The 13,879-nt window shown below is 38.4% G+C and overlaps 1 protein-coding gene across 4 annotated transcripts in view; it reads right to left on the bottom strand.

Annotated features, from left to right (window-relative positions):
- MBD5 (methyl-CpG binding domain protein 5) overlaps window positions 1-13,771 on the bottom strand; it is a 106,456-nt gene extending 92,685 nt beyond the window's left edge. For 2 of the 4 annotated variants that reach the window (XM_083578510.1, XM_083578508.1), the window contains exon 1: window positions 13,200-13,771. The gene's annotated coding sequence lies outside the window, so the exon portion shown is untranslated. The remainder of the gene's footprint in view (window positions 1-13,199) is intronic. The other 2 variants (XM_083578511.1, XM_083578509.1) reach the window with 1 other exon arrangement.
- Between the last annotated feature and the right edge of the window lie 108 nt (window positions 13,772-13,879).

A 13,879-nucleotide genomic window follows, 5' to 3' on the forward strand; every position in this document is an offset into this window, starting at 1 on the left:
TACCTTTGCACAACATCCCCCTACACCCATTCGTCTAAAATTTGGCAGGCTACATTCATTCAGCAAGGGATACTGTGCTTGCCTGCTAATGTCTTCCAATTCTGTCAAAAAGTAAAAAATGCCACAGCAATTTGCTCATTTCTCCATCTAAATGGCTTGGATTTTCTGAACCAAGGCTGTGCTTTGGATGCAAGGTGAAGTGGGTCATCCCCCCCAAATAGTCTGTCAAATCAATCTACTTTCTGAAGCAGGGTCCAAACTAAATATTGTCATCAGTGTAATAATAATAATAATTTTATTATTTAATTAAAAAATGCCACTCTGGGCAGCTTCCAGTCGTAACCAGTTGGGGGCCTTCCAGTGGCGTAGCGTGGGTTGTCAGCACCTGGGGCAAGGCAAGTAATTTGCGCCCCCTAACCCGTGGATTTGCGCCCCCAACCCGTGGATTTGCGCCCCCTAACCCATGGATTTGCCCTAACCCCAGATGTTGCGCCCGGTGCGGCCGGCCCCCCCTGCACCCCCCACGCTACGCCACTGGGGCCTTCTCTCCCTCAACTGTCACCTAGTAGTGGCCATTCCAAGAAGTTGCCTTAGTAGGGGAGATGAGAAGCAGGGCTCATTCCACTGGGCATCTCCTGTCCTTGAAATATTTCCAGCTGGTCATTATAAGAACTGCTATTTACCTTTTAACAACTGGCGCCTGAATTTGCCTTTGCCCACTCTATTCTGTGTTCCATTCTCCTTGTGTACTTAGATTATAAACCTGTGGGCAGGAACCGTTTTGTTTTAATTGACTGTATGTAAGCTGCTCTGAGAGTCTTTTTAGCTAAAGATACATACAACCAATGCTTGCAATACAGAAGTATTGGATCTCACTGGCAACAATGAAGTTACTTATTTGTGTGAAAAAGTTACTTTTTAATTTAAATGTAAGTTCAAGTAAGGCTGTCATATGTCCAGATTTTCCCAGTGCTTTGTCCTGGATCTTAGGCACAATTTTGGGGTCCTCCTAAAAAAAAAGCCAACAACATTTGGGGTGTTCTGGTTTTTACTTTTTTAAATATGGCAACCCTAGTTCAAGCATATACACTTAATCTAGTGTATCTCCATTGATTTCAATGGATCTTTTCTACTATGAATTAGTCAGAAGCATCCTCTTTCCCACTCTATTATCCTTGTCCCTGTTCTCTAAATTACTAGTCCATTATTATTTGATAAAGATGTGTGGCAAAATTAATGCACCTAAATTCTACCAATGCATCCATTTTATCTAGCAAGAGCATTTGCACAGCTTGTTGACAGCTGCTCTGCTTTTGCCACCTGGGATTGTTTTTCACTTCTTAAGAATAAAAGGAAAACTCTCAATCTGAAGTTGCAATTTTACTCCAAGCCAAAACTAGCTTTATTCAGATAGCTGCGTCAGTAAAAATGTAAGTGGTTTTAAAATGCAGTTTGAGGAGGTATTTGATATGGTAGTTTCCAAAAATCTCAGACAGATTAATTACAATTCATATCAATGGCATGGTGATTTAAAACTTCGGAACTTCTAAGTTTGTTATACATTAGAAAAGTCGGAATACATTTACCTAACTTATTTAAGTTAGGGCAACAGCCAATAGAGTTACCAGGGAGCTTCCATGATTGAAATGATATGTGCTCGTTAGAAGAGGTTCTTCTGCAAGAGGAATATTATTTTGTTCACAAAGCAATGGTGTTGGACACCATACATTATCCCGCACATAAAACTTCCCTCTTCCCCTCTGATTATTCATTACCACAGGGTCAGACTGAACAGACAGAGAGCAGGAGTAATGAAAAGTTCTCACAAGGGAGGGATAAAAAATGTGGGGTTCCATAAGCATCTGTATTCAGACTTGCGCTTGTTAACTTGTTCTTAAAATTATCTGGAGTTAGGGATGAGCAGTGACTTTTTCTGATAACATGACCTATCCTGGTAGTTAAAGCAAAAAAACTTCACAAGAATCTCTCCAAGATGGGTGAATGGGCAGTAAAATGACAAATGTGGTCCAAGTGTTAAATATTGCATGTTGTGACAAAAAACCCCAAACGTATATATTGAGCTTGAAGTGGCAAATAAAAAGAGAGACTTTAGGATTGTGATGCACAACTAAATTAAAACATCCACCTAGTGTGAAAACAGAAAATTTCATATTAGAGATCATTAGGAAAGGTATCAAAAATAAAACTATCTTATATCATAATGTATTTCTGATAACAGCATCTCAAATAGGATACTGTAGACTTGGTCAATGTGCAGGAAAAGGAAACAAAAATATTCAAGGAGCTGTGGACACTCCTATGAGGAAAGGTTTCAACACTAGAGACTTTTTAGTTTTGAAAAAAGGTGAACAGGGTGGGAACACACACATGTCAGAGGTGTATAAAACAATGCATGGTGTGCAGAAAGTTGATTATTTTTCTCCTTTCATAATATTAGAACCCAAGTCATACAATAAATGGAGGGATATTCAAGAACGACAAAAGGAAGTATATCTTCAGACAGTGCATAGTTAACAAACCATGGAATGTATTACCACAAGATGCAGCAATGGACAATGTGGACGAGCAAAGCCAAGAGAGATGAGTTTTCAGGAGTGCTATAAACAATCTATTTAAAAGCCCATTGGAAGTCCAAGGGGAGATTTAACCTATCTACATAGACACTTGCAGGTGTGCTTGGAAGATGAGCTTGGCATCTTTCAAGCACACTTAAAGATGCCTATGTGTTTCTGCATGCAGCCTTGTCATGCATCATGTCTTTTTGCTGTTTTAAAGGTTTCCATGTTACAGCTACGCACTGAAAGAACACAGAGGCTTTAAATTTTTAACAAAATACCGTAAAATAATGTAGTTGCTTATCTGCAAGTGTTGACACAGCTACTATAACCCAAGGTACTGTGACACTCACATGACCATATTCTATAGCAATCAAAGCGCTCTTCAGGCAAGCAGAGTTATTTCCCAGACACAAAATATTCTGATTTGAATGCTGGGAAAATGTGATATCACTGCAGCATTCCTGCAACAAAAGTGCTACACTGAAGGAATCCTTATTAATCCATTGAACAGAATCCATATATACTGCACATTTATGATTTGCAAAATTATATTGAGGAAATGTCAAAAGATTCTAGGCTTAGGCTGGGTGTGCCTGCATTCTAGGAGCACTAACCACCTGGGAGGATCCCCATGGAGCTCGATTTTTCCCTATCAGCCATGCCTCTGCCAGGGGTGGGGAAATGCTCAGTCTGCACCCACCTCCCATATGCCCACCTAACCAGCCCTCTTTAACCAATGTAGCACCAAGCAGAATGGGAGGAATGAAGGAGGACATCCAGTTGAAATACCTGTGTACTTGCCTGTGCACAGGTGGTTAGAGAAGCTAAATGACAACCTACTGAGCTCTAACAAGATACTCAACACACCAGGTGATGTGTTCCCTGAAACAGGGAATTGGTAGCAATAGCTGGCTACCTTAGTTTAAAGTGGGCATAAGCAAACTCGGCCCTCCAGATGTTTTGGGACTACAATTCCCATCATCCCTGACAACTGCTCTTGTTAGCTAGGGATGATGGGAGTTGTAGTCCCAAAAACGAGTGGAGGGCAGAGTTTGCCTATGCCTGGTTTAAAGTGTATATTTTAATAGGACTTTCTGAATCGTATACCACAAATTTCATACAAATTTACTTTACCAACCATCACCAGGACTAACATCGAAGCAACTCCCAAGCAAATTAATGCCACAATCTTGTATTTGTCTATATAGGGTCAGTGAGCGAAGCCAGCCAACAAACATTCATTAACAACTGTTGAATTTAAAAGTGACAATAGTTTATACTTTGCAAGTTCTAATATTTCAAATGAGTACTTATTTGGAAATATATCTGGTGAAATGAATCAAAACACACAACTATTTGGAAGTTTGTGATGTTATTTTTAAGTTGTAAACTTTTGTATGTAACATGCATACCATAGTCTCTCACTTAACAAAATATATTGATGCCATGCTTCTTCAAATAAATCCCATTTTCCGTTGATAAACTGTAAATGAGCAAAGGGTTTGGTGGCAGATTAAGTAAACAACAAAAATTTGACATGTTTTTAAAAGGGGCTCATATTTCAGGCTGTGGCTGCCCAGGAAAGATCTTGGTATTGTGGAAGATGGCTCTCTGCAGGGGGGGCGGGATTAACCCACAGTAATGTGGAAATGAAAATCACAGATTATGTGCAAGGAATTATTAGGAAAGAGATAGGCTATAATGCAGCAACTACATAATGCCATATTTATTTATGATGTTGCTATGTACTTTGCAATACTGCTTAGTTCTGGTTGCCCCATTCTAAAAAGAATGTGGCAGAACTGAAAAAGAAACAGCATTGTAAAATGAAGGACTTGATGAGCCTACAAGAAAAGGCAAAAATATGTGAGGCTTTTTAGCTTACAAAATGACATTTCAGAGGTTTCATCACACATTGATTTTGTGACTGAAGTTTCTAAAAATTTAACTGCATGAAGCATGGCTAGATGAAGCAACTTTCCCTTTCTCCCCTAATAATACCACTACTAGCAGTTATCAAATTAAATATATTGGTAGTGAGCTGAGGAAGAACTGAAAGAAATACCTATTTGCAAAGCACATAATTATTGCGAATTCACTATCAGAAAAATGATGGCACTTTTTCCAATAGCTCTTTAAAAAGAGTAAGAATCTCTTGTGAATGATTTGGGGAGGGAGTGCTTTATTTGGGGAAGGACATGCTACACAACACTACTTAAAGGATCAGAGTGCACTCCTTCTAGATCCTTTTAGTGGTAAAAGAGCACTTCATTTTTTTGAGCTGGTCTCTTGCTTGTTTCATAAACTTTACTATGTTACCACGGATATCCTTCTGTAAATCCAAGAACAGGGTACATTCACATTCCTTGGCCCCCACCAGCTATTAGTATCCTGAACGCTGATATTTTTATGCAAGGATAAGGTAAGTTTACCTTTCCCCTCTTTAGGCTTCACAGGTGTCCAGATTTGGATGTCCTGATTTTTATTTTGGACTATAGGATTAGACAAATACATGGAACACAAGATATTGGTCATAACATTATGATTGCTGACTGGGAACAGTTGTGGACCACCGGTATGAAATTTACGGCATGTAATGCCTTAAGAGAGAATATTATGAGAATGATATACAGGTGGTACATGACACCAGTCAAGCTTGCAAAAATATATCATTTGCCCGATAACAAATGTTGGAAATGTAAAGAAAATGAAGGTACATTCTTTCACCTTTGGTGGACGTGCCCAAAGATTAAGGCTTTCTGGGAGATGATCTATAATGAAATGAAAAAGGTATTTAAATATACCTTTCTGAAGAAACCAGAGGACTTTCTCCTGGGCATAGTCGGCCAATTGGTGCTAAAGAAGGATAGAACTTTCTTCATGTATGCAACAACAGCAGCAAGAATACTTATTGCAAAGTATTGGAAGACACAAGATTTACCCACCCTGGAAGAGTGGCAGATGAAGGTGAGGGACTATATGGAATTGGCGGAAATGACTGGCAGAATCCGAGACCTGGGAGAAGAGTTGGTGGAAGAAGATTGGAAGAAATTTAAAGACTATCTGCAGAAACACTGTAAAATTAATGAATGTTAAAATGATGTTGGATTGAAAATAAGTGGCATTAGCAACAAAGTTAATAAGAATATGCAAAAATGAATTGATAATGGATGAAAATATAGAGTTATAATATGTTAAGATATAGAGTTAAGATAAACGAAAGAGGGTAAGGATTTGCTGATTTGATTATTTAAATGGGAATACAAAAAGGGGAGGTGTGAGGTGGTCAAGGAAACAAGCTAATGAATTTAAAGTAACAAAAAATGGATTTGTTTTTAATTCTTTTTTATCTATTCGTTTTTTGTATTTTTCTTTTTCTTTTTTTCTTTTTTATGTATCCTTTTCTTTTTATATGTCTTTTTTGTATTCTGTAAACCTATGTTTTTGTAAAATCTTAATAAATATTTTATATATAAAAAAATAGACAAATACATGGAAGACAACCATTATAATATGCTAGTATAACCTGTGTATTGTAGAACCAAGATACTCCATTCCACCCAATTGATTCTTTCAAAAGGTTGGAACAATCAATATTCCATGCCCACTAACCGTGCTCAGTCCTTACTTTATTTTGGAGGGTTCCCCTTTAGGGTTTTACTCCTTTTTCTTCCTTCTTTTTAATTCTACAAACTTTGGGGGTTTCCCAGGCCTATTGACATTTTCCTCTCTTTTTTTCCTGGGTACATAAGGATCCAGACTCAGAGAATGACTCAGAGAGTAGGTTTATATCTGATATAATGGTATGCCCATTATAGAATTATGGGAGTTCTATATTGATTATTGACTAGAGCAGGCATGGCCAAACTTGGCGCTCCAGCTGTTTTGGGACTACAACTCCCATCATACCTAGCTAACAGGACCAGTGGTCAGGGATGTTGGCCATGCCTGCTCTAGAGTCTTTACTTGTCCTTCATCACCTCTCAAAATGGTTGCAAATTCTAGACTTCATCTAATTTGTTCCATAAACGACTCAGAACCGCAGTACCTCAAGGACCACCTCTCTTCACCTGAGGACGTTATTTGTGTGTCTGCTCCATCAGAGGTCTGGAGGGTGGCAACACAAGAGCGGCATTTTCTGTGGTGGCTCCCCTTTGTGGAATGCACTTCTTAGGGAGGGTCGCCTGGCACCTTCATTACATATCTTTAGGCACCAGGTGAAAACGTTCTCTATAACCAGCCCTTTGGTTGATTAAACATTCCATGGCCTTTTAAATATGTTTGTGGAAGGTGGGGTTATTGGTTTGTTTTTCTTTTTGTTCATTTTTCATTTAATATTTCTATGCTGTGAACCACCCTATAATCTTCAGATGGAGGGTGGTATACTAACTAACTAATTCCATTAACAATGACAATTTTCCATCTGTTTTCTATTCTCACTTTCAAGAGATGTTAAATGGCAGAGAGAGTACTAGAAAAATTAAGGAAAAATGGGGTTCCTAGCTTTTTTCAATATGCTGGAGAGCACTGAAGAAACTTCTTTGATTTCCCCCTCTTAGAATAAGTGAAATACTTTCAAAGATGTTTTTATGAAAGATAGTCTAAAGTAGCCTTCTCCAACCTGGCGCTCTTTGCATCCTTTTGTTCTACAACTCCAATGTTCAGAAGCCCGCAGTATCAGTTATCAGGATAGTTGGAATGATTGGTAGGGAAAGGCTGATCTACATAATTAGACAATGATAATTCTGGCACACACTGGTCCATGGGGTCACGAAGAGTCGGACACGACTGAACGACTAAACAACAACAACAACAATTCTGACTAAGACCCGCAAAAAGAAGTGGACTACAAATAAGTAAATTCATAATTTTGTTTGTACAAAACCAAGGTTATTACTAGATTTTAATTTAATATAAATGCTAAATAGTACAGTTTTCTATTCTACCTGAATTATAAATGATACATTTCCCATTGGTAAAGCAGTAAAGTTTAGGTTTGATGACAAACTATGTATATAGTTCTACCTGGCTTCAAAATTTCTGGGAATTTTAATAATTGTGTCCTTGTCTTCTCATGTTCTATCTAAATTTTTCTTATTGACATCAAAATGTTTGCATTATTTTGCTACCACTTAGCAACTATTTCCACTCCTTCTCACTCTTCTAGCATTTTTTGCCCCGCAAAGCCAAATTACATTCTTCAGTCTGCTGACTTCCAGCTTTCTACCAACACACCAGTATATCCTAAAATCTACCTTGCTCATTTGGTATATTTAAATAACATTCTTCATTTCACTTTGTACTATTATCTTTTCCTTAGCTTTAGCAAGCCACGATTCAGAAAAATAAATGCTTCAGTGAAACAGAACAAGGAAGATGTCATGGCACTTGCTGCGCTAGAATTCTAGAGAACCAGAGTTGCAAGGCCAGAAAAGCCACAACTACTACTGTACCTCCATAGGCTCTTTCTTAGAATGGGGGGAAGGCATACAAAAGCTGTAAGGTTGCAGAGTTCTGAGCTTCTGTTCCTCTAGCCCAGATATCTTGTGAAGACCCTTGCGAGTTGATGGTTCTCTAAGATGGCAAAGAGATCCATACTTAGTATGCCTAATTACTGAATGATGCAATAATAGAGTGCAGCAGAACCTGACTACTCTGCTGGATACAGGTTGCTTTCAGGGATAGTAGCCACCTAATCTGTGTCCATCAATGGGCTCTCTGAAGAGTAGCCACAGCACCACTGAAGACATCCGAGAACATCTGTGAAAACCAAAATAAGTACCCTGAACCTCATCACAATCTTGAGCTTGGTAATTAAAACAGATTAAAACTGAAGAGAACACACATATAATTTTGCACCTGGAATGTCACCATAGTGCCCAAAGTTCAGTGTGCTCTAGGAAACATATCCACATATACAATCTACCCTTGTGAGGCAATTGGAAAAGGTTTGGTGTGCAGCCTTCCAGAAGAAAAGAACGTTAGAAGCCATGTGTCAAATTTAATGCCATTCTGCATCGAAGACTGATATAGCCAAAGGAGCTCTTTAGAATATTGGGGTGGGGATTAATAGCCCGAAAACACAAGAGCTACTAAGGTTGCTAACACTAAAGACCTGACAAGTTGAGAAAAAGAGTTATAGAAATACTCAACACAGATACTGTTGTAGGCAAAGTGGGAGTATCTTCTGGAGCACGGTAATATCAAAATAAGAAAGTACAGCTATACAAGGTTGATTCTGGTTAGTAAATCCCTGGTCCTGAATACTACAAGGGGTACTTGACAGTGAATAAGAATAAAATCAAAATATGAGATTGAGGAGACAGTGCTGCTTGCATTTTGCATCCTAGCTAAGGCAGGACAGAATAGAGATAGGAAGCCCTCTTCTCAGGTAAGTATTAACTTTCTGGTTCCTAGTTTCCATGAAGGAGACATCCAGAAAAAGCTTAGGTGTACCTAAATGTTTCAGCATTTATTCCAATAGCTAGAGAATGCCCATCCAGCACTATATAAAAATAAAATTTAAAGGATAAATGTTATATTTAACAAAGTTTTGAAAAGTAAGTCATACTTGATGTAATGATTGATCGACACTGTCAGCTGATGCAAACAACTATTTCTATGTTTTAAAAAAAGGGAAAAAAGCAGTGATCATGCTCAAGGAGTGCAACTACACAAAGGAAACTGACAAGGTTTACTGCTAATAATTGCTCCTAATCAGACTGCAGCCTTGGTGAAGGATTCCTGAAAGTCTATAACAAAAAGATCAACTGGAGATCAAGTGAATGTATCAATAATATGGCTATACATGAGACTTCACAACATCAACAGTGGCAGTAGAAACGTTGGTGTTGTTCAAGCGATCCTATCAAACGTCTTGGGGGAAGAACCATAGTTCAGTGGTAGAGCATCTAATTCGCGTGCTCATGGTCCAAGATTTAAACCCCAGCATCTCCAAATAGAGCTGTCTATAACCCTGGACAATGTGGGCAATACTAAGCTAGATGGGGCAATGGTCTGACTCTGTAGAAGCCAGCTTCCTGTGTTCTTTAACAATACCAGATGAGTGGGCTATAAATAATAAATTATTATTATTATTATTATTATTATTATTATTATTATTATTCTGTTTCCTAAAGGCTACTAGCAAGATTTCATAGTATGACTGACAAAATAATGTTCAGACTATCATAGAGTATAATCTAGGGGAACAACTAAGCAGCCAAAAAAACCCTAATAAGCTTTAGAAACTCTAAGCACCCAAGGCGCTTGAACTTTAAAGTGGCACTGGAGAATTTAGCTACACAATGCCTATCAGGACGGACCTCTCCTCACTGGATTGGCCAAGAATTTTTTTTTTTCCACAAGCAAAATAGCTTTGGCCCACTCTCAATGTTTGCTGCGGTTGCACGAACAACAGGTGGAATGAACCACCAGCAAAACCAGTGCAAATACCAGTGTTTAAAGAACAAGGCTGAGCTGGTTCATAGCTTTATAACTGACATTTAAAAGCTGAAACATTATTTTTACAACACATAACCTAGAATGTGCGTACAGAATGTGCATATAATCCGAACAGCAAGTTCCTATGCATGTTTATTGAAACTTACAAAGGTAAATGGATCTTACTTCTGAGTAAATATATATAGGATTCAACTGATCAAGTATTTGGATGAGATGGGAGAGATGCTTTGATTCAACTGGCCCTAGACTTTACCATAGCTTTCCCAGCTGTAAGAAATCTTAGTATAGATGCATTTTAAGAATTACAGATACTATATTCAAAATATGTTTCCTACGAAGTCCTATTCATGACAAATTAATCTGTGTTGTATGGTTTAAGGACTATCACCAAAGTGATCTCCCATAAACATTTCAAAGGCCTTATGAAGATGTGTTAATGAGGAGTTCCTTAAGAAATTTTAAGGATAAAACCAGGCAGGTTTTCCTGTGCTACTTTAGATTGTTACCAAGTTCACTCTGTTCATGCCCCCCATATGTTTTCTTCAAAAGGTCTTGAACAAGCCAATTTCTTCCCCAAACAGATGTATAATACACAAATGTATAATATTGTAGCTTATATTGTTTCCCAGCTCTACCTGAATATGCCAGGGATTGAACCTATAAACCTTCATGCAATGAATGTGCTGTGTAACTGAGTTATGGTCCCTATATATACTCACTTTCTTGCCTCTACACATACTCCAGTTCTAAGACTCAGATTCAAGGATCCGCCTACAAAAAAACATTCCTCTGTATTTTACTATCTCAAAGAAACATATAGCTAAATTAAATTAAATCAGTACTTGTTTGTTTTTTTGTGGGTTTTGTGATTGGGTTTAATTTGAAGATTATTTTATATCTGAAATAAAAATAATGAATAGTAAGTTTTGAAATTAGTAATGGTTGGGCTTGGCAAAGGCCTAGGCATATGCTGAAGTCTACTATTTAGTTTTCCTAACAGCGCAAATAATGTTAAATATGTATAATTGTTTGTAAAAGTCTATGAAAGCCTGATTCTATGAGTGTTTACTTCAGAGTAGGTTTTGCAACACTCAATGAGGCCAATTCTCATGTATACATACACTGAATTAGAGAATCAGGTTCTGATCATAAATCTATTCACTTTGAATGAAGTCTAATGAAAAAAAAGTTCCTGTGAATTCAAAGTATGCTTAGAACTGAAAGTGTTATGATCAGTTCACTGAAGGGATTCAGATTACTGCACTAAAAACATACGTTATTAATATCAAAGCTGTATCATATTATTTATCAAGACTTACAATTATTCCATCAGTAAAAAAATGAAAATAATTCCATATTTATGTTAATAATGTTCCACAGTCCAATTTGGATACCAACAAACCTTAAGACAGCACAGTACCTGAAGTTAAAGTGAACCAAACTCAGGTTTCTCTATGGGTGTGATGTACCATAACAGAAAAAAAACAGAACAATTAAAACCCACAGGCTGTTCCAGAACTAAATTAAAGTGCCCAGCTTTTAATAAGATTAAAATTGTGTTAAAAAACCCCAGTATCTATATAAATGGATCACTACTTCACATGTATCCATATAAAATACTCCCCCCCTCTTCAACAGAAAGTTATCTTGCTTAGCACTCTGAATACTGAAGGCAAGCTGTCCTTCAGAGTTACAGCTGAAGCTTTTCCACTGACTTTCCACATTTGTTTTTCACCAGACATCTGACCTGATCAAAAGTACAAGTTTTATGTTGCCATTAAGATTAGAAAAGGTACTTTTTGCCAGCAAATCATGTTATCAGAGAAAGTATTCAGAAGGCCAGAATCACTTGCTGACTTCAAATAGTAGAGAAGCATCACATATCAAGCTGCATGTTACTTTGGTCAGATTCCCTGGGCCTATTGAAATGCATAGGCCATCTGTGCACATTTCACAGTTCAAACACACATTGCAGCTTTAGTAAATATCCTCCTACTTTAAACTATTTCAGAATAAAAACACAAAGACAATAACTCCACAACAGAGCTGCCAAAGCTGTACCAAATGTGACTTGCAATAATCACCATATTTTCCAAGCTTCTATTCCACTTTTGCAAAGTACTAAATAGAATTCAAACTGGGCAAATTGCACCCTTACAGCAAAGTTTTACTCCAGATCAATGGGATTTATAAATAAGTAAATATATATAGGATTGGCTTTAATTTTTATGATCAGGTAAAATGGAAAGTTTGATTCTTAAGTCCTTAATAAAAACAAATGAGAGGTCTCAGCAGAAACAGGTGACACTGAAAATGGCATTAACAATATTTACTTCATGTAATGTTATTCAAACCTGCATTATTTCATGGATCACAAACATGCTAAATAGATGTGTTAGTTATTATTATAAGCAAGTATAAAACCCTTTGCAAAGTCAGGATCTCAAAAGTGACATAACCTAAACAAATTAACTATACACAATCAGGTGCTTCTATTTCATACTGCCAATCTTAAATACAAAAAATTCAAATACTATGTAGACACTTCAGGGAAAAGCCTTTTCCAAGTCACCCTTTGAGTCAACATCTGTCTCTCTACATAGCAGAAAGTTCCCAAGACCACTACCAACAGTAAGTAGTTATATATCTATATTTAGATATAGATATCCCCACATATACTATATAAGAACAGCAGATTGGAAGACTTTTTGTATATGCCCAGAAGCAAAGCATCAACGTGGAACAAAAAAACCCAAAGCAATAAAACAAAAATCAATGACACTTGATTACGTAGGAAGGAATAAATAAACACTAGACAAGAGCATGGAATGTGGCATTTTCCTTTACCCAACTAGAGAGCAAATTATAATATACAAATATCCTCTACAGTACTGGCCAAGATCAGAACACAATGCTGATACCTTTCACTCTGCATCTCTCTCGAAAAAAAAAACCCCAACCCAAGCAAACCCCCAAACCCAAATATAACCAACCAGGAAACAATCAAACCGCTTCTTATAGTCAAAAGTAAAAAGAGAGAGAGAAACAACCCCCCTCCCACCAGCAATCCAGATCTGCTTGCCTCAGAGTGAAATTGTGGAGCAGGAGCAGGCATTGCTCGCCTTACCTCCTTCTCCCATACCCAGATAGGCTTACCTTAGCTGCCCCCCACTTTTATTTCCTTTCCTGGAGCAGTGGAGAGAGAGACACACACAAAGGGTAATAAAGGGGGAGGAGGGGAGAGCAGGGGGATGAGGGGGGGGGAGAGAGCTGGCTTCTGCTGCTGCTCCTGCTGTGTGTGTGGTGAGGTGTCTCCAGCCAGGGCCAAAAAGCAGCAGCAGCAGCAATAGTAGTAAGAGGAGGAGAGGGGGGACTGTGTTGCTAAGAGGCTTTAGCTCTCTTCTCTCTCTCTCCTCTGACGGCCGAAGCGGGGGAAGAAACTCTCCTTCTCACACTGTCTCTCTCTGGGATCCTCTAGCTAGGCTGCGGGTGGGGGAGAAACTCAAATCTCCTCAGGCCGAGCCCTCCCCGCAAACCAATTCAAGGTGGAATTAGTGCTCTGTCCCTTTAACAATATAAATAAAAGGTTCCCCAATCTCCCCCCCTTCCCTCTCTTCTTCATCATCAGCTGCTGCCGCTGCTGCTGAGGCTCTGGTTCTGGCTGAGAGAAAGATGGGAGGCTGTCACTGCGCATGCGCCCCAAGGGAGCTTGCTGGGTTGAAGGAGGGGGGGAGGGAAAAAAGGTTGCCTCCCACAATGCCGCGCGCCGCAAGCGAACCCGGAAAAGGATTCCGCGAAGGTGGAAGGAGAAAAGGGGAGGGGGAAAAAAAAAGAAG

Source organism: Podarcis filfolensis (assembly GCF_964270895.1).
Source record: "Podarcis filfolensis genome assembly, chromosome: 1".
Taxonomy (NCBI): domain Eukaryota; kingdom Metazoa; phylum Chordata; class Lepidosauria; order Squamata; family Lacertidae; genus Podarcis; species Podarcis filfolensis.